Source organism: Moschus berezovskii, chromosome 2 (genome assembly GCF_049115385.1).
Source record: "Moschus berezovskii isolate FMDL1 chromosome 2, NW_MosBer_1.0, whole genome shotgun sequence".
In the NCBI taxonomy this organism is placed as follows: domain Eukaryota; kingdom Metazoa; phylum Chordata; class Mammalia; order Artiodactyla; family Moschidae; genus Moschus; species Moschus berezovskii.
Window position 1 is genome coordinate 121,561,634 of NC_142461.1, and position 18,837 is coordinate 121,580,470.

An 18,837-nucleotide genomic window follows, 5' to 3' on the forward strand; every position below is an offset into this window, starting at 1 on the left:
TAAAGACAGAGGGGAAAAGTGCGCTTTGCGACAGTAACAGAGGGAGTATTCTTAAATTAGTGTTCTCCTAAGTCCCTAAGACATCAGCCTTGCCCACAGAAATGCAGAGCCATGAGCAATCTTCATCTATATAAAACTAATACAAAATTAAATCAGAACAATCATGCTGATGAAATATACCTCTCCAAATCAATAACAAAGCAAAAAACGTTAATAAACATTCCAGGCTCAACTGTATCTCCTTAAACACGAATTTGATATACTACTACTACAACAACAAACAACAACTTTGGATCACAAATTTAAAGCTGAAAAACAGAATGAACAAAAGCTAACAGAAATGAAAAAAAAGGTGAAGAAGATAAAATTCTATCAGAACTGAAGATCAAATCACAAGGTGCTCAAGAATAAATATAAATAAAACCTATAAAAGGCATTTAAGAAAACAGTAAAAGAAGCAAGAGGATGAAAATGACATGATGAAGTAAAAAATAGAATGCTTTTGAAATGAAAGACAAAGAAGATATAATTATGTGTAACTAGAGTACCAATAGAAGAAAAACAAAACATTAGAATATTTAAAACCACAATCCAAATGAAAGTGTCTCAGAAACAAAAGGCTCGACTATATATAATAAAAGAATTCAGTAGGTAGAAGATTGACCTGCTACAGCAAACTCTGAGACATCAATCACAATGAAACTGCTGCTGCTGCTAAGTCACTTCAGTCGTGTCCGACTCTGTGTGACCCCATAGACGGAAGCCCACCAGGCTCCCCCGTCCCTGGGATTCTCCAGGCAAGAACACTGGAGTGGGTAGCCATTTCCTTCTCCAATGTGTGAAAGTGAAAAGTGAAAGTGAAGTCGCTCAGTCGTGTCCGACCTTTAGCGACCCCACGGACTGCAGCCTACCAGGCTCCTCCATCCATGGGATTTTCTAGGCAAGAGTACTGGAGTGGCTTGCCATTGAAACTATTAGACTGTAAATATAAAAGGGAAAATAAAACCAGGAATTTCAAACAAAAGGATCAAATGACTTATAACTGCAAGAAAATTAAGACTGGTATCAGATTTCTAAAAAAAAAAAATGACATAAAGAACAAGGCCACATTTGTAAGCAAGGAAACAAAGTGTGAACCAAGCTGTCCTACCAGTATCAAGGCTACAGAAAAACAACTTTAAATATGTAAGAACTCAGGGAAATTTTGTTCACAAGCTCTTCTTTAAAAATCTACTAAAAATTGAAACAGATCTAACCAGTAGGTGACTGGGAAACTTCAGCCAAAGACTGATAGTGAGGATTTAACAAATTTAACTGTAAACCTAAGTGCAAAAACAAATCTGCAGTTAGGTTTGAAGGCAAAGTAGGTATGATTGAACTAAAAACATGGGAGAAGAGAAAAAAAAGAAAACCACAGAATAAATTCACTGATTACTGAAACAGCAATAAGGTAAGGATCAAAGCACAGCATTAAAAACTAAAATAAAGGGCAGCAGAAAGTTAAACATGAAAACAAGGAAGAGGGTATTTTTCAAAGGTGTCAGTACACAAGCAGCTACTGCAACAAAAACAAAAAAATTCAAAATGTCCAAAGAAATTTTTAAAATGGAAATGCAAGTAAAGCACATCACAAAAAAACAAAGGAAATACAATGCATGTGAAAGCGCTCAGTGGTGTATGAGTCTTTGTGACACCATGGACTGTAGCCTGCCAGGCTCAATGCATACAGTAATACATAACATGCAATACAAAACGGATATTGAATTCAACAGTCATTAACATTAAATAATTTTTTAATACAGCTCCTAAAAAGGAACTAATGCTGTATGCAAGAGATAACCTAAGAAAGGTGGGGTAAAATAAGGGTGGAGGATTAAAAGGTACAAACTACTATGTGTAAAATAAGCTACAAGGATATACTGCATAGCACAGAGACTACACCATTATTGCTTAACAACCATAAATGGAATATAACCTTTAAAAACTGTGAATCACTGTTCTACATCTAAAATTTACATAATATTGTACATCAACTATACCTCAATTAAAAAAAAAAAGATAACCTAAAACAAAGTAAATCAAAAAGACTAAAAATTAAAGAGAGAGGCCATGGCATATCAAAAAAGAAAAAAAGAAAAAGTAGTGATTCTGATACTGAAGAATTCAAGTCAAAAAAGCAGCTGAAACATGAAAAAAGAAACATCTAATGTTAGCAGCCATATTATACAATTAAAATATAAAATTAAGAATGCTTATGCATCAAATACCACAGCAGTTACCTTCAAAGGCAGAAACTACAAGCAATGCAGTAAAACTCAGAAAAATCACTCGAGTAATATGTAAAACTAACACTCATGAATTTAGCTGAGAATACAAACAACTGATGCAACATAAAAAGATAAATCTTATATGCTACACTTTGTTGTTGTTTAGCTGCTGAGTCATTTCTGACTCTTTGCAGCTCCATGGACTGCAGCCCTGCAGGCTCCTCTGTCCCTGAGGTTTCCCAATCCAAGAGTACTGGAGTGGGTTACCATTTCCTTCTCCAGGGGATCTTCCCAACCCAGGGATGGAACCCATGTCTCCTGCATTGGCAGGTAGATTCTTTAGCACTGAGCCACCAAGAAAGCCCATCAAGCTTTACACCTTGATAATAAACTCATCCTCAGGTGGATCTGAGCAATGACCAAAAAGAGAGGGAGAGAGAATCACATACGCTTCTCAAAGAAATGAGGAAGAAACAATGCAAAGGCAGATCACAAGTCTAATAAAACCAGACATTACTAACAGAATAAAAAACAAAAGGTCATTCCACTCCAAAAATTTTTAATTGTCTATTAAAACTTCTGAGTGACACCGGAAAGTACAAACCAAAATTACAATTTTCTAAAAAATGATACATTTAATTCACTGAAAAGAGGAAAATCTATTACATTAAAAATAAACATTCACAGTAATAAAAATAAATTCCTAATTCAACAAGAACAATAAACTAAAGCAAAAACACAAGGATGGAAATAATAAAGATTAAAAAAGAATGATGTCATTTCTAAATAAAACCTTAGACTTCTTTAAATTAAGGAAACAGACAAAATTAAGACGGGGGAAAAGGAGAAAATATAAATATACAAAATAACTGGGATGATACATGTTTTGCAAGATTATTTATTTCAGTATTACTTGTTATTAGAAAACAGTCTGAAATAACATGAACTTCCACAGTCTAAGAACAACTGAATAAACAGTTGGTAAAGACATACAACAGTCACACTCTAAAAATGAATGGAGATCCCTGTGAAATAATACAGATACCCAGTATAAGTGGAAAAAACAAACTGCAAAAGAATAACGACAGTGTGCTACTTTTTGGACAAAGAGAAAAGAAGAATCAGTTCAGTTCAGTCGCTCAGTCGTGTCCGACTCTCTGCGACCCCATGAATCACAGCACTCCAGGCCTCCCTGTCCATCACCAACTCCCAGAGTTCACCCAAACTCATGTCCATAGAGTCGGTGATGCCATCCAGCCACCTCATTATCTGTCGTCCCCTTCTTCTCCCGCCCCAACCTTTCCCAGCATCAGAGTCTTTTCCAGTGAATCAACTTGTCGCATGAGGTGGCCAAAGTATTGCAGTTTCAGCTTTAGCATCAGTCCCTCCAATGAACACCCAGGACTGATCTCCTCTAGAATGGACCAGTTGGATCTCCTTGCAGTACAAGGGACTCTCAAAAGTCTTCTCCAGCACCACAGTTCAAAAGCATCAATTCTTCGGTGATCAGCTTTCTTCACAGTCCAACTCTCACATCCATACATGACCAAGGGAAAAACCATAGCCTTGACTAGACAGACCTTGGTTGGCAAAGTAATGTCTCTGCTTTTTAATATACTATCTAGGTTGGTCATAACTTTCCTTCCAAGGAGTAAGCGTCTTTTAATTTCATGGCTGCAATCAGCATCTGCAGTGATTTTGGAGCCCAAAAAAATAAAGTCTGACACTGTCTCCACTGTTATTCCATCTATTTCCCATGAAGTGATGGGACCAGATGCCATGATCTTTCTTTTCTGAATGTTGAGCTTCAAGCCAACCTTTTCACTCTCCTCTTTCACTTTCATCAAGAGGCTTTTGAGTTCCTCTTCACTTTCTGCCATAAGGGTAGTGTCATCTGCATATCTGAGGTTATTGATATTTCTCCCAGCAATCTTGATTCCAGCTTGTGCTTCTTCCAGCCCAGCGTTCCTCATGATGTACTCTGCATATAAGTTAAATAAGCAGGGTGACAATATACAGCCTTGACGTACTCCTTTTCCTATTTGGAACCAGTCTGTTGTTCCATGTACAGTTCTGACTGTTGCTTCCTGACCTGCATACAGGTTTCTCAAGAGGCAGGTCAGGTGGTCTGGGATTCTCATCTCTTTCAGAATTTCCCACAATTTATTGTGATCCACACAGTAAAAGGCTTTGGCATAGTCAATGAAGCAGAAATAGATGGTTTTCTGGAACTCTCTCGCTTTCTCCATGATCCAGCGGATGTTGGCAATTTGATCTCTGGTGCCTCTGCCTTTTCTAAAACCTGCTTGAACATCTGGGAGTTCACGGTTCACATATTGCTGAAGCCTGGCTTGGAGAATTTTGAGCATGACTTTACTAGCGTGTGAGATGATACATGTAAATGTTCGTCTTGTGCAAAGACAGACTTAGATTAACTGCCTATGGGAAGGAAGGGGGAATGAGTAGAAAGGTTGGGGGACTGGAAAAGGAGAAGAGAATGGAGGGAAACTAACACTTCCCTTTCTGTATAGTTCTAAATGTGAATAAGTTCTAAATTTACATACTCAAATAACAGAATTAATAACAATGACAGAAGAAATTTAAAAAACCCTAAGAAAGAAACTGAACAGAAAGAAACATCTCTAATGGCATTTGAAATGACAAACATTACACTAAAGAGGAAAGGGGAGGGGAGAACTAATCCAAGTAACTTTAACACTGAACACTCTCAGGTTATAAAGAAAACAAACAAAAACCCTAAATGAACACTGAATTCCAACAAATGTTTTTTCACAAGATAAGCAATTCTGGGGACTTCCCTGGTGGTCCAGTGGTTAAGGACCTGCCTTGCAGTGCAAAGGATGTGGTTCACTCCCTAATCAGAGAACTACCACACTTCTCTGGGCAACTAAGCCCTTGCACCACAACTAGAGTCCATGGGCCGCAACAAAAAATCCCACCGGATGCAATGAAGATCCTGTGTGCTGCAACTGAGACCCAACAACTAACCCTAATCTTAAACCTAACACAGCCAAATGAATATTAAAAAAAAAAAGATTAACAATTCTGAATTGCTTTATGTGTATTCCAGGATGGAAAAAATAAGTAAGCAAATTGTGAATAACAGGAGCTAGAGTTTTCACTGTCAAAGAAGGGAGTTAGAAATATGGAAACTAGGGAGGGAGATTACAATGAACCCCATAACGACGGCTGGAAAAAAGCAGTATGTACTCACAGTTTTCACTTAATATAGGTGAGTGTGTGTGTGTGTCCCCTAGTCCTGCCCACTGAGAAGGCTCTGACAGTTGACTTATGTGTCAATTGGCCCAGAGTGGCCAGATGTTTGATGAAACATTCTTCTGTTTCTGCAAGGATGTTTTTAGATGTGATTAACATTTCAGTCAATAGTGTAAAGCAGACTGCCGTTCATATCACCAGTGGGTCTCATACAACCAGCTGAAGGCCTGAACAGAACAAAGAGACTGACTCTCTCCTAACATGAAAGAATTCTCCAATTAGACTGCCTTTGAACTTAACCTGCAACATCATGTCTTCTTGCCTAATGGCCTTGGAACATTAGTTCAATGGACCAGCAAACATTAGTTCTCCCTGGGTCTCTCAGCCTGCCAGCTCACCCTATAGATTAGATTTGCCAATTTAATACATGAACCAATTCCTGGTGATAAATCTCCTTACACCTCTTTCCTATGAGTTCTGTTCCTCTGGAAAATTCAAAAAGGGGCCTAAAATCCATGACCTCTCAGCAGCAATGAGCACAAATGTCTAGATCATGATTTCTATTTACTACTGCTACTATAAAGATCAAGCCTCCTTGAAAAATGGCAAATTCCAAGGCAGGAATCTGTACAGAGTATAAAAGAACCCTGAAACATCTTGATTTATGAGTATACATCAGAAGGACACAGAATGATTCAGGTAAAAAAAATACTGTCATCTGTTAAAATTATTAGGCAAGATTTTATGAGACAAAGGGTCTTTACAGAGTCTGAAAGTATCTCCCCAAAAAATGCCTATTAATTACAAAGAAAAAACTGGTTTTTTAGTAGAAAAACCTGGAGGACAATACACCAAGTGATAAAAATTTACATTACCAGTAATGAAACAATAACATGGACCTTCACAAGGCAATGGCACCCCACTCCAGTACTCTTGCCTGGAAAATCCCATGGACGGAGGAGCATGGTAGGCTGCAGTCCATGGGGTCGCTAAGAGTTGGACACGACTGAGCGACTTCACTTTCACTTTCAGATACTATACGCTGATACACTTGGGTCGTACATGATCAACTGCTCAGTCGTGTTCGACTCTTTGCAACCCTATGGACTGTGTAGCCCACCAGGCCCACATGGAATTTTCCAGGCAAGAATACTCCAGCGGGTTGCCATTTCCTACTCCAGAGGATCTTCTCAACTGGAGATCAAATCTGCATCTCCCACATTAGCAGGCGAATTCTTTACCACCAAGCCAACTGTGAAGCCCTCACTTGTGCAGTATTTCAGTCAAAAATGCACAGTCTAAATCTAATCAGGAGGAGACATCAGACAAATCCAAATGGTGGAATATTTTTACAAAATAATTAAACTGTATTCTTCAAAAATTTTTTATCAAGAAACAAAGACCAAGGAAGTGTTCTAGATTAAAGGAGATTAAAGAGATATGGCAATTAAAAGCAACAAATTATCCCAGACTGAACCATTTACCCAGAAAACAAGTTTTTTTCTCTTTTAATCAAAAGGACATTAGGAAATTCAGAAAAATTTTAATAAAATTGACACAGTGTTATATCAATGTCAATTCCCAATTTTGATGATGGTACTGTGATTATATAAGAAAATATCCTTGTTTTTTGTAAAGTGTAAACTGAAGCATTTAGGGGCAAAGGGCCATAAAGTTAGCAAATTGCTCTCAAATGATTCAGAAAAAAAAAAAGCAACTACTTATTGCTTTATGAAAAGCAACTGCGGCAAAAAGTTAACACGGGGAATCTATGGTGAAGAAAGAGTACATGGCAATTCTTTGAATTATTTTTGCAACTTTTCCCCAAGTTTGAAATTACCTAAGTATTTTTATAAAAATACAGTAATATTTGATAATAATGCTTTTTTTTACATTATTCCCCAACCGTATGTGTGCACCCACACACACATATTAAAGCCAAAGCCAAAAACCTGAGAGGTTTTTCTCTTCTTATAACCTCTATCCAAATGGCCACATAATCTGCTGAATCCATCTCCTCTTCTTTTTAACAGCACTATTGATTGAATTATCGTATAACCTCTAAATGATTTCCTGACTCTGCACTCCCCACTTTCACACACTTGCAAAATAAACCACCTCACTACTCCACTTTAAAATCTTAAATGGTCTCCATGACAACCCTTCTACATAGACTTAAGTTTTCTCCAGATCATGCCCTTGCCTCTCTCTTTTGTGCCCTTCTCACCTGGAAGAAAGCAAATGCAGTTCTTTGAACCTGCAATGCACTTGAACTGTTTGTGCTTTGGTATATGCTATCTATGCTGAAATATCCTAATCTATCCAATCAAAGAAATTCCTATTTATTCTTTAAACCTTATCTTAGCTTCACTTCTCTGTGAAACCTTCCCTGACACAATACACAGTGTGAAGATAAGTAACCACTCTCTGGTTCCTTAGTGTTAATATTTTACCTTATACTATAATATCTCTATTACTAATAGCTCCACTAAGAATTCATTTTACTGGGCTCCAGAATCACTGTGGAGGGTGACTGCAGCCATGAAATTCAAAGACATTTGCTTGCTCCTTGGAAGGAAAGCTATGACAAACCTAGACAGCATATTAAAAAGCAGAGACATCACTTTGCTGACAATCATGCATACAGTCAAAACAATGATTTTCCAGTAGTCATGTATGGATGTGAGAGCTGGACCACAAAAAAGGCTGAGCACCAAAGACTTGATGCTTTTGAACTGTGGTGCTGGAAAAGACTCTTGAGAGTCCGTTGCACTGCAAAGAGATCCAACCAGTCAACCCTAAAGGAAACCAACCCTGAATAGTCATCAGAAGGACTGATGGTGAAGCTGAAGTTTCAGTACTCTGGCCACCTAATGCTAAAAGCTGACTCACTGGAAAAGATCCTGATGCTGGCAAAGACTGAAGGCAAAAGGAAAAGGGGGCAGCAGAGGATGAGATGATTAGACAGAATCACCGACTCAATGGACATGAATTTGAGCAAACTCCAAGAGGCAGAGGAGGGCAGAGCAGCCTGGTGAGGTGAAATCTGTGGGGTCTGCAAAGAACTGGACGCTACTTATGACTGAACAACAACAAATCTCTACTACACTTATCACACAGTGTAACTCCCATTCTAAGATGAGTGGGGATTCACCGACAGAAGTACCAAGTCATATTTACTTGCTGAACTACTTACACCAGAATAGGTCTTCAAGGGTAGGAAACGTTAAGAAAGTCTCTATCTACATGTTGAAAAGTAAAAGCTAAAAAAAATGAAAATGAAAATTTAAGACTAATATACCTTTCACACAGAGATGACATGTGCTTTTGCTTGTTATAATAAGTTAGAACAAGCCCTAGACTTAACTTTTTTGCAGTCATCTCCGGAAAACAAATAATCTGACACAACAAGCTTCCAATTTTTTATTTTCTGTAGTTTGATGATAAAAAACACGTTGTTGTTCACAGCCTAAGTTATGAACTGCGACTAAAATAAAGTTATAGATATGAAACAGTACAAAACCAAAAATAGTTTTACTTTATAATACTTAAGTACAAGAAACATCGTTTTGGTCAAGGTGCTTTAAATGCAGTAGTTTCTGATTTAAACTGAATTCTATAAAAAAATCTAATCACTGCTTAATCTTACTTTTCCTGATATGAAACTAAGCCAATTACATAATTTTCTATCAGAAAGTTTAAAAGAAAACATTACAGAAGATTGGTTCATTCATCCTCCTTTCCAATATAAACATTGCTAAGTCACTTCAGTTGTGTCCGACCCTGTGTGACCCCACAGACGGCAGCCCACCAGGCTCCTCCGTCCCTGGGATCCTCCAGGCAAGAACACTGGAGTGGGTTGCCATTTCCTTCTCCAATGCATGAAAGCGAAAAGTGAAAGTGAAGTCGCTCAGTCGTGTCCCACTTAGCGACCCCATGGACTGCTGCCTACCAGGCTCCTCTGTCCATGGGATTTTCCAGGCAAAAGTACTGGAGTAGGTTGCCATTGCCTTCTCCAAATATAAACATTACAGATAAATAAAATTATTTTCTTAAGAAATGGGTCCTTAATCACATAACAATACATTGGAAAGCTTCCATGAAGAAAATACTATCATGTACAAATATGCAAACTCATGACTGTTACTGATGTCTTCAATACCTCACCCTTCTGGTTTTTCTAATAGCTTTCTAATGATCACTTTGTCTTAGACTGTCTTGGAGATCTAGCATGTGACCGACCCTTGTTTGCCTTGCCATTCCTACATATTTCTATCATAGCCTGCATTTCCAAATATAAAATTTAACATCTACGAAAAGTCGGAGAAGGCAATGGCAAGCCACTCCAGTACTCTTGCCTAGAAAATCCCATGGATGGAGGAGCCTGGTAGGCTGCAGTCCGAGGGGTCACTAAGGGCAGACACGACTGAGCGACTTCACTTTCACACATTGGAGAAGGAAATGGCAACCCACTCCTGTGTTCTTGCCTGGAGAATCCCAGGGACGGGGGAGCCTGGTGGGCTTCCATCTATGGGGTCACACAGAGTCGGACACGACTGAAGTGACTTAGCAGCAGCAAAAGTATATATTCCAGAATGTCAGGGACGGAGGCAGTTTAACTTTCTATTATGCAACCACCCCTTTCCTACAAGTGCCAAGTACAGCATCTAGAGCACAAAGGAACTCAGTAAATGTAGGACAAATGACTGAGTTAGTCTGGAAAGATAACACGCACTGGTAATCAGACAAGTATGCCAAAAATGGAAACGGGCTATAAGGAATAAATCCTCAATCTCCCCCAGGGCTTGGGAGTACAGAGATGTCCCCTAGGCCTGCTCACCAGACAGAAGTGTCCTTGGGAGTTGGCATCTTTATTTCCTACAAGAACCAAGATACAACCATGGCAAATAGATTTTGAAATGAATCTATATGTATAATGATATTAACAAGCCTCTAGAAAACTGTTGGCATAATGACAAAAATTAGTATCTTCTCTTGATTCTTCCTTAGATATCCTAGAATCCTTCATTATTTTCCTTCAAAATTCTTAGATTCCATTAAAATGTACATTAAATAAGACATTACATTTACAGAATAAACTACATTTAGAAAAACAGACCTGACAAGTAATAATTTGAAAATGAACCAATAACTTTGTCACCATCATCATTAAAATTAACTTAATATAAAGTGTCAGTTCTTTTGCAGTAGTCGCCTCAGTCACACCAGTTCCTATATGAAACTGCAAACTTATTACTTAATAAATTTCTAACTGTAGGAGAAAAGTCAGTGTTATTTTATAATTCTTTCCATATTCTTCTTATAGAGGTCATATATAATAAGCCAAACTGAGTAAATGTCCTTAAAATAATGAACTAGAGCACCTAATTTCTTCTTCCTCAGAGAAAAGGCTTTGTTGTCACAAAAGTTAATTGAATTCTTGTCTTTGATCCTATTTTTTTTCTCTGCATTCTCTATTAACTGACCTCTTTTCTTTTTCTCCTTCGAGTTGCTTTTCGTTTCCTTAGTTGTAACTGCTTTTATTACTGAAATTAAAAGCCCTGTTAACCATTTTAGTCAAGCGTACTAACTACCTAAATGTCAAATGTCTACATCAATTTTAACATAGGACATTCAAGAATGCTATACTTCCCAGTCACTACCAATGTCTGATTTGTCAGCTCTAGTACAAATCCCTTGTTTACGATCAGGCTAAGATACTATATTCTTTCTTTGTATCTTAGTTTGACCCCCCCCCCAAAAAAAAAACCACCAAAAACTCAAAGTCAGATTAATACTATTATTTTAACAAACAACTCTAGTTTAAATGGACTGTATAACAGGATGCTACATTATCTCATTGTTCTTAAAACAATCCTTTTCCTTAAAAAAAAATGAATTAAATCTTCAAAAACATCTTAGACTTAGTAATTCTAAGCGTCTAAAGAAATATTTTCACAAAGTGTCATCTTCTCTTTGCAAACTAGATCATATTTCATATGTTTTATATCGCAATCACATGCATGAGTCATTTGCAGGATGTACAACATGCTTTTTAAAACTCTGCTAAGGTAAAAACCAGTCACTGAAAGACAAAGGTCAAAGCTACATAGCTGGAAACATCCCAGGACAAAACCTTAACAGTGACTGAAGTCATTGATGTCCACTTATATTTTTTGATAATCTAATTCTAGACCAGACCAGTGGTTCTCAACACAGCTATGTATTAGGACCACTATGGGACCTTTTAAAAAATATCCACTCCAAGCTAACTGAATCAGAATCTCCAGACTTTGGTCATAAGAAAAAGGTTTCAAACCTCCCCAGCTGACCATAATATGCAGCTAGGATTCAAAACCATTGGCCAGGTCTTTATAATTATTAACACAGACTAAAATACTAAAGTATCATTTAGCACTAATCATATTGTATTTTAAAAGAAACATCATTCAAAATATACCAGCATTTAAGTCCAATATTCAACAAAGAGTAAGTCTCTCACAATCATTTGCTGGTGATGCAGATATTTTTAACAATTAAAATTATAACAATTACTTTAGAAGGAATACATAATTAGCATAACATAGAACATATAATGTTTTATAATAACTGCAGTTCAAATCCTCTGAAAGAACTGATGATGCAGTCAACCACCTAGCAAAGTTTGCACGTTACAAAGTAGCCTTGAGATGAAGGAATGGGGTATTTCAGGCCTAAGAACAAATTGGTGAAGACCATGGTATAAGCTACTGCTGGTGGCTCAGATGGTAAAGAATCTGTCTGCAATGCTGGAGACTGGGGTTTGATCCCTGGGTCAGGAAGATCCCCTGGAGAAGGGAATAGCTACTCACTCCAGTATTCTTGCCTGGAAAATTCCATGGACAGAGGAGCCTGGCTACAGTCCACGAGGCCACAAAGTGTTGAGACAGGACTGAGTGACTAACACTTTCACTTTCCTGGCATAGAGACAGCAGGTGCAGAATCTGTTTACAACAGAGGAGAAAATTCAATGTGATGGTGTGCTGGAGACAAACAGGAGTGGTTGGAAATGGAAAGAAAAGCTATGATTGTTTATGGACTGGAAAGGCCTCTGACCAACTCAGAAACTTAGATATTCATCTAAAAGACAACAGAGTCATTGGAAGTTTTTAAAAAGAAATGACAGGATGTTTCACTTCCAAGAAGATGGAATAAAGTACTTTCCTCTATTCTTCTAAGGCAATTGAAAGCCCTAAACATTACAAACATTACACATAACACTGATATTAGAAATCTGTAAAAGGCAGAGAGAAGAAGGAAGATTGCCTAGGAACCCCAAGACCTGAGGAACAAGTCATATGGTGAGATCCCTGAGTTTTCGTTTTGCCTCATGTGTCTTAGACTCGCAGCGGAAAATCTGACAATGTGGAAACATCAACAGGCAAAGACAAAGAGAAACCCAAAAAAGCTTGTTCTCTTTAGCCAAAAGAACAGGCAGGGACAGTCCAGTAAGACAGAAAACTTTTAGGCAATAACAGTACTACTCCAGCTAACCTCTACGCAAAAACCCATGGCCCCATCTCCACTCATGCCAGCAAAGGCTGAATGGGAAGCCTAGGCTCCCACCCTCACCAGGCTGTAATGAGGCAGAGTCAGCACTGGTGTCACGGAAGGTCAAGGAGGGACTCAAGACCTTCATCTGATAATGAGCCCCGTATTCCAGTACCCCTCATCCTTGCTGTGTCAGTGGAGGCCCCGTGGAAAGCTGCTAGGATTATCTGGCAAAGATCTTAAAGCAGCCATGATGAAAAGGCTTCAATGAGCAGCTATGCACAAAAGTAATGGAAAAACAGAAAGCCTCAAAAACAGAAACAATCTCAGCAAAGAAACAGAAGATATAAAGAACTGAACAGAAATTTTAGAAAAGAAAAAATATAATAACTGAATAAAAAAGCTAAGGAGATGGACTCCAAGCAGAATGGTGGGGACAGAAGGAAGAATCAGTAAACCAGGAGAGAGCAGACGACCCCGCCTTAACAACAGAAGTCAAACAGAACGCAAGACAGTGAAGGGGCCCTCAGGGATACGTGGGGCTGCAACAAAAGACATCTGTGTCACTGGGATCCCAGCAGTAAAGCGAAAAAGGGACAAGAGGCGACTGGAATAGTACTGGGTTGCCCAAAAAGCATGTTCAGGTTTTCCATAAAGTATGGAAATACTTTTACATAAAGTATTTATTTTTTTTAAAAAAAGTACTTTTTCCAAAAGTATGTTCGGGTTTTTCCATTATCTTATGGAAATTTATGGAAAGACATGGAAAAACCCAAACAAAATTTTGGTCTAACCAATCTTTGAAGAAATATGGCAGGAGACAAAACCTACAGGTTCAAGAAGCTGAGTGAACCCTAAGGTGGATAAACCTAAAGAAATATACACCAAGTCACAAGTCCTTTAGTCATGAGGAAGAAATCAAGACCTTTTGATATGAAAAAACTAAGCCAATTCTTCCCCCACAAATGAACCCTAAAATAATAACTACAGGAAGTTCTCTGAAGAGAAGAAAATTTAAAAAGAAGGAACTTCCAAATATTAGGAAAGGGAAAACAGTAAGCAAAAATATGGTAGTGGACTTCCCTGGCAGTCTACAGTCTAGTTGTTAAGACTCTATGCTTTCACTGCAGGGGGCAAAGATTTGATCCCTTGTCAGTGAGATCCCACATGCCATGAAGCAGGGCCAAAAAAAAAAAAAAAAATACACACACACATACATATATGTATATGTGGGTAGATACAATAGGCTTTCCTTATTCTCTTGAGTTTTCTAAATTATGCTTGATGGTTGAAAGAAAAGTTATAACTGTCTCATGTTGTTCTAAATGAACATACAAGAAACACTTTAAGACAATTATATAATAAAAGAGAGGGTGTACAGGGATACAAAGAAATGTAAGGTTTTAATACTTCACTGGTAAAATGATAACAGTAGAATGTAATAAGTTATCATATATAATACCTACAACAAATACCAAACATTCAACATATAAAGAGATAAATCCAAAACACAGCCGATGAATCAAAATGGAATTCTAAAATATGGCCAAGTTAACCCACAGAAAGAGAATGAAAGAGAGAAAGGAAAAATACAGCGATAAAGAAAAAAAATAAATAAAATGGCACATGTAAGCCCTAACAAATCTAAAGCTACATTAAATATAAAAGCCTAAATATATTAAGACATATTAGCGGAGTGAATTAAAAAGACATGATCCAACTATACAATGTCTACAAGAAACTATGTATGTCTACAGGAAACTCATTTCAAATATAACTATAAAGGCTGACAGAAGAAACCTGATGGCTGAAGAACTGATGCTTTTGAACTGTGGTGCTGGAGAAGACTCTTGAGAGTCCCTTGGACTGCAAGGAGATCCAACCAGTCCATTAAAGGAGATCAGTCCTGGGTGTTCATTGCAAGGACTGATGCTAAAGCTGAAACTCTAATACTTTGGCCACCTCATGCGAAGTGTTGATTCACTGGAAAAGACTCTGATGCTGGGAAGGATTGGGGGCGGGAGGAGAACGGGACGACAGAGGATGAGATGGCTGGATGGCATCACCGACTCGATGGACATGAGTTTGAGTGAACTCCGGGAGTTGGTGATGGACAGGGAGGCCTGGCGTGCTGTGATTCATGGGGTCGCAAAGAGTCGGACACGACTGAGCAACTGAACTGAACTGAAAGTAAAAGGATTGAAAAGATAAATCATATAAACATTAATCAAAGGAAAACAGGAATTGCTATATTAGTATCAGATAAGGTAGACTCTGGAGCAAAGAAAATGATCAGAGAAGGACAAGCATGTTATTGAATGGCAAAAGAGTCAATCCATCAAGAAGACACAGCAATCCTAAATGCACCAAATGACAGAATTAAAATATATGTGAAGCAAAAACGGAAAGAACTGAAAAGACAGATAACTCTACCATCTTAGCTGGAGACTAACATCCTTCTCTCAACAACTGGTAGAACTCAAGAGGAATCAGCAAGGCTCAACAGCACTATCAACCAACAGGACTCAGTAACATGTATAGAACACTCCACCAAACAATAACAGAATACATTTTTCTTTCCATGGAATGAATATACTAAGATACACACCACACGGAATATGTACTAAGATAAACTGCATTAATATAGATCCTGGGCCACAGAACACATCCCAACAAATTAAAAAGTAACTGAAATCACATAAAGTATTAGGTTGGTGTAAAAGTAACTGCGATTTGGCACTGTTGAATTTTGCTGTTTGATTCAAATACATTCTTAAATAATTGCGGTTATGTCATACATCATTTTAATGTGCATTTCTCGCTTTATTTTTTTTTGCTAATGACTTACTACTTGATGTCTATTTTATATTTATTTTAGACCAGGAAAATGACGCTAACGAAAAGCAAATTCTAGTAATTTTCTTATTCAACTTCAAAATGGGTTGTAAGCAGCAGAGACAACTTACAACATCAATAACAGATTTGGTCCAGGAATTGCTAGAGAACATATAGTGCAGTGTTGGTTCAAGAAGTTTTGCAAAGACGACGAGAGCCTTGAAGGTGAAGAGCACAGTGGCCGGCCTTAGGAAGTTGACAACAACCCAGAGGATCATCAAAGCTGGTCCCCTTACAACTACATGAGTTGTAGTTGTAAGTTGCCAAAGAACTCAACGCTGACCTTTCTACAGACATTCAGCATGCGAAGCAGACTGGAAAGGTGAAAAGCCTTGAAAAGTGGGTGCCTGATGAGCTAACTGCAAATCAAAAAAATCGTTTTGAAGAGTTGTCTTCTCTTATTCTATGCAATAACAAATCATTTCTCGATCAGACTGTGACCTGAGATGAAAAGTGGATTTTATACAACTGGGGACAACAAGCTTGGTGGCTGGACCAAGAAGCTCCAAAGCACTTTCTGAAGCCTCACTTGCACCAAAAAGAGATCATGGTTACTGTTTGGTGGTCTGGTGCCACTCTGATCCACTACAGCTTTCTGAATCCCAGAGAAATCACTACATCTGAGAAGTATGCTCAGCAAATCGATGAGATGCACCGAAAACTGCAACACCTGCAGCCAATATTGGTCAAGAGAATGGGCCCAATTCTTCCCAACAAGAACGTCTGACAGCACATCACACAACCAATGCTTCAAAAGTTGAATAAATTTAGCTAGGAAGTTTTTGCATTATTCACCATATTAACCTGACCTCTAGCCAACCGACTACCACTTCTTCAAGCATCTCAACAACTTTTGCAGGGAAAAATGCTTCCACAGCCAGCAGGAGGCAGAAAATATTTTCCAAGAGTTCGTCAAATCCTGAAGCACAGATTTTTACACTACAAGAATAAACTTATTTTTCATTAGCAAAAATGTGTTGATTATAATGGCTCCTACTGTGTGGATCACAATAAACTATGGAACATTCTGAAAGAGATGGGAATCCCGGACCACCTGACCTGCCTCTTGAGAAACCTGTATGCAGATCAGGAAGCAACAGTCAGAACTGTACATGGAACAACAGACTGGTTCCAAATAGGAAAAGAAGTACGTCAAGGCTGTATATTGTCACCTTGCTTATTTAACTTATATGCAGAGTACATCATGAGGAATGCTGGGCTGGAAGAAGCACAAGCTGGAATCAAGATTGCCGGGAGAAATATCAATAATCTCAGATATGCAGATGACACCACCCTTATGGCAGAAAGTGAAGAGGAACTCAAAAGCCTCTTGATGAAAGTGAAAGAGGAGAGTGAAAAGGTTGGCTTGAAGCTCAACATTCAGGAAACAAAGATCATGGCATCTGGTCCCATCACTTCATGGGAAATAGATGGATAAACAGTGGAAACTGTGTCAGACTTTATTTTTGGGGGCTCCAAAATCACTGCAGATGCTGATTGCAGCCATGAAATTAAAAGACGCTTACTCCTTGGAAGGAAAGTTATGACCAACCTTGATAATATATTAAAAAGCAGAGACATTACTTTGCCAACCAAGGTCTGTCTAGTCAAGGCTATGGTTTTTCCCGTGGTCATGTATGGATGTGAGAGTTGGACTGTGAAGAAAGCTGATCGCCGAAGAATCGATGCTTTTGAACTGTGGTGTTGGAGAAGACTCTTGAGAGTCCCTTGTACCGCAAGGAGATCCAACCAGTCCATTCTAAGGGAGATCGATCCTGGGTGTTCACTGGAAGGACTGATGCTGAAGCTGAAACTGCAATACTTTGGCCACCTCATGCGACGAGTTGACTCACTGGAAAAGACTCTGATGCTGGGAAAGGTTGGGGGTGGGAGGAGAAGGGGACGACCGAGAATGAGATGGCTGGATGGCATCACCGACTCTGTGGACATGAGTTTGAGTGAACTCTGGGAGTTGGTGATGGACAGAGAGGCCTGGCGTGCTGTGATTCATGGGGTCGCGGAGAGTTGGAGACGACTGAGCGACTGAACTGAACTGACTTCGATTAATAAAGATGTGTTTGCACCTAATTAAAAGGATTTAAAATTCACAGGTGGAAACTGCAATTACTTTTTTAACAACCGAATATCTTCTCTGATCACAACAGATAATCAACTAGAAATAACAGATAAAAAGAAAACTCTTGACCACTTGGAAACTACACAACACATTTCTAAATAACCCATAGGGTCAATAGGAAGTCTCAAGGGAAATAAAAAAAATACACTGAACTAAATGAAAACAAAAATACAATGTATCAAAAATGCAGAACACCACTAAAGAAGTGCTGAAGGGAAAATTATTAAATGCATAAATTAGAAGAGGAAAAATCTCAGATCAAAAATCTAAGCTCCCATATCTCAAAAGAAGAGCAAAAAACTTTAAAAAACAGTAAAAATGAGCAACAACAGAAAAAACACAAATTACCTGTATCAGGAGTGAATCATGGGTATGACTATAGACTGTAGAAAGCAAAAAGAAGAATAAGGGAATACCATGAACACATCACATAATCATACCAATTGTTGCAAGAAACACAACTGGCAAACTTCAATACCGATACATGATAAAACTGTTCAAAAACTATGAAAAGAGTAGAACAGACTCAACTTGATAAAGAGCTTATACAAAAAAAACTTACAGCTAACATACTTATGGAGAAAGACTGAATAAGTTCTTCCCTAAGATAAGGAAGAAGGCAAGTATGCCTACTCTCACCAATCTTATTCAATATTGCACTGAAAACTCTAATCAGTGCAAGACAAGAAAAAGAAAGATAAAGCATACAGATCAAAAAGGAAAATAGATTGCCCCTCTCTGCGGAAGATATCTATGTAGGAAATTCTAATG

General features: G+C 38.2%; 1 protein-coding gene across 3 annotated transcripts in view; it reads right to left on the reverse strand.

Annotated features, from left to right (window-relative positions):
* The window catches only part of SESTD1 (SEC14 and spectrin domain containing 1), a 138,617-nt gene that overhangs the window by 99,509 nt on the left and 20,271 nt on the right, over positions 1-18,837 (reverse strand). The window lies entirely within an intron of this gene.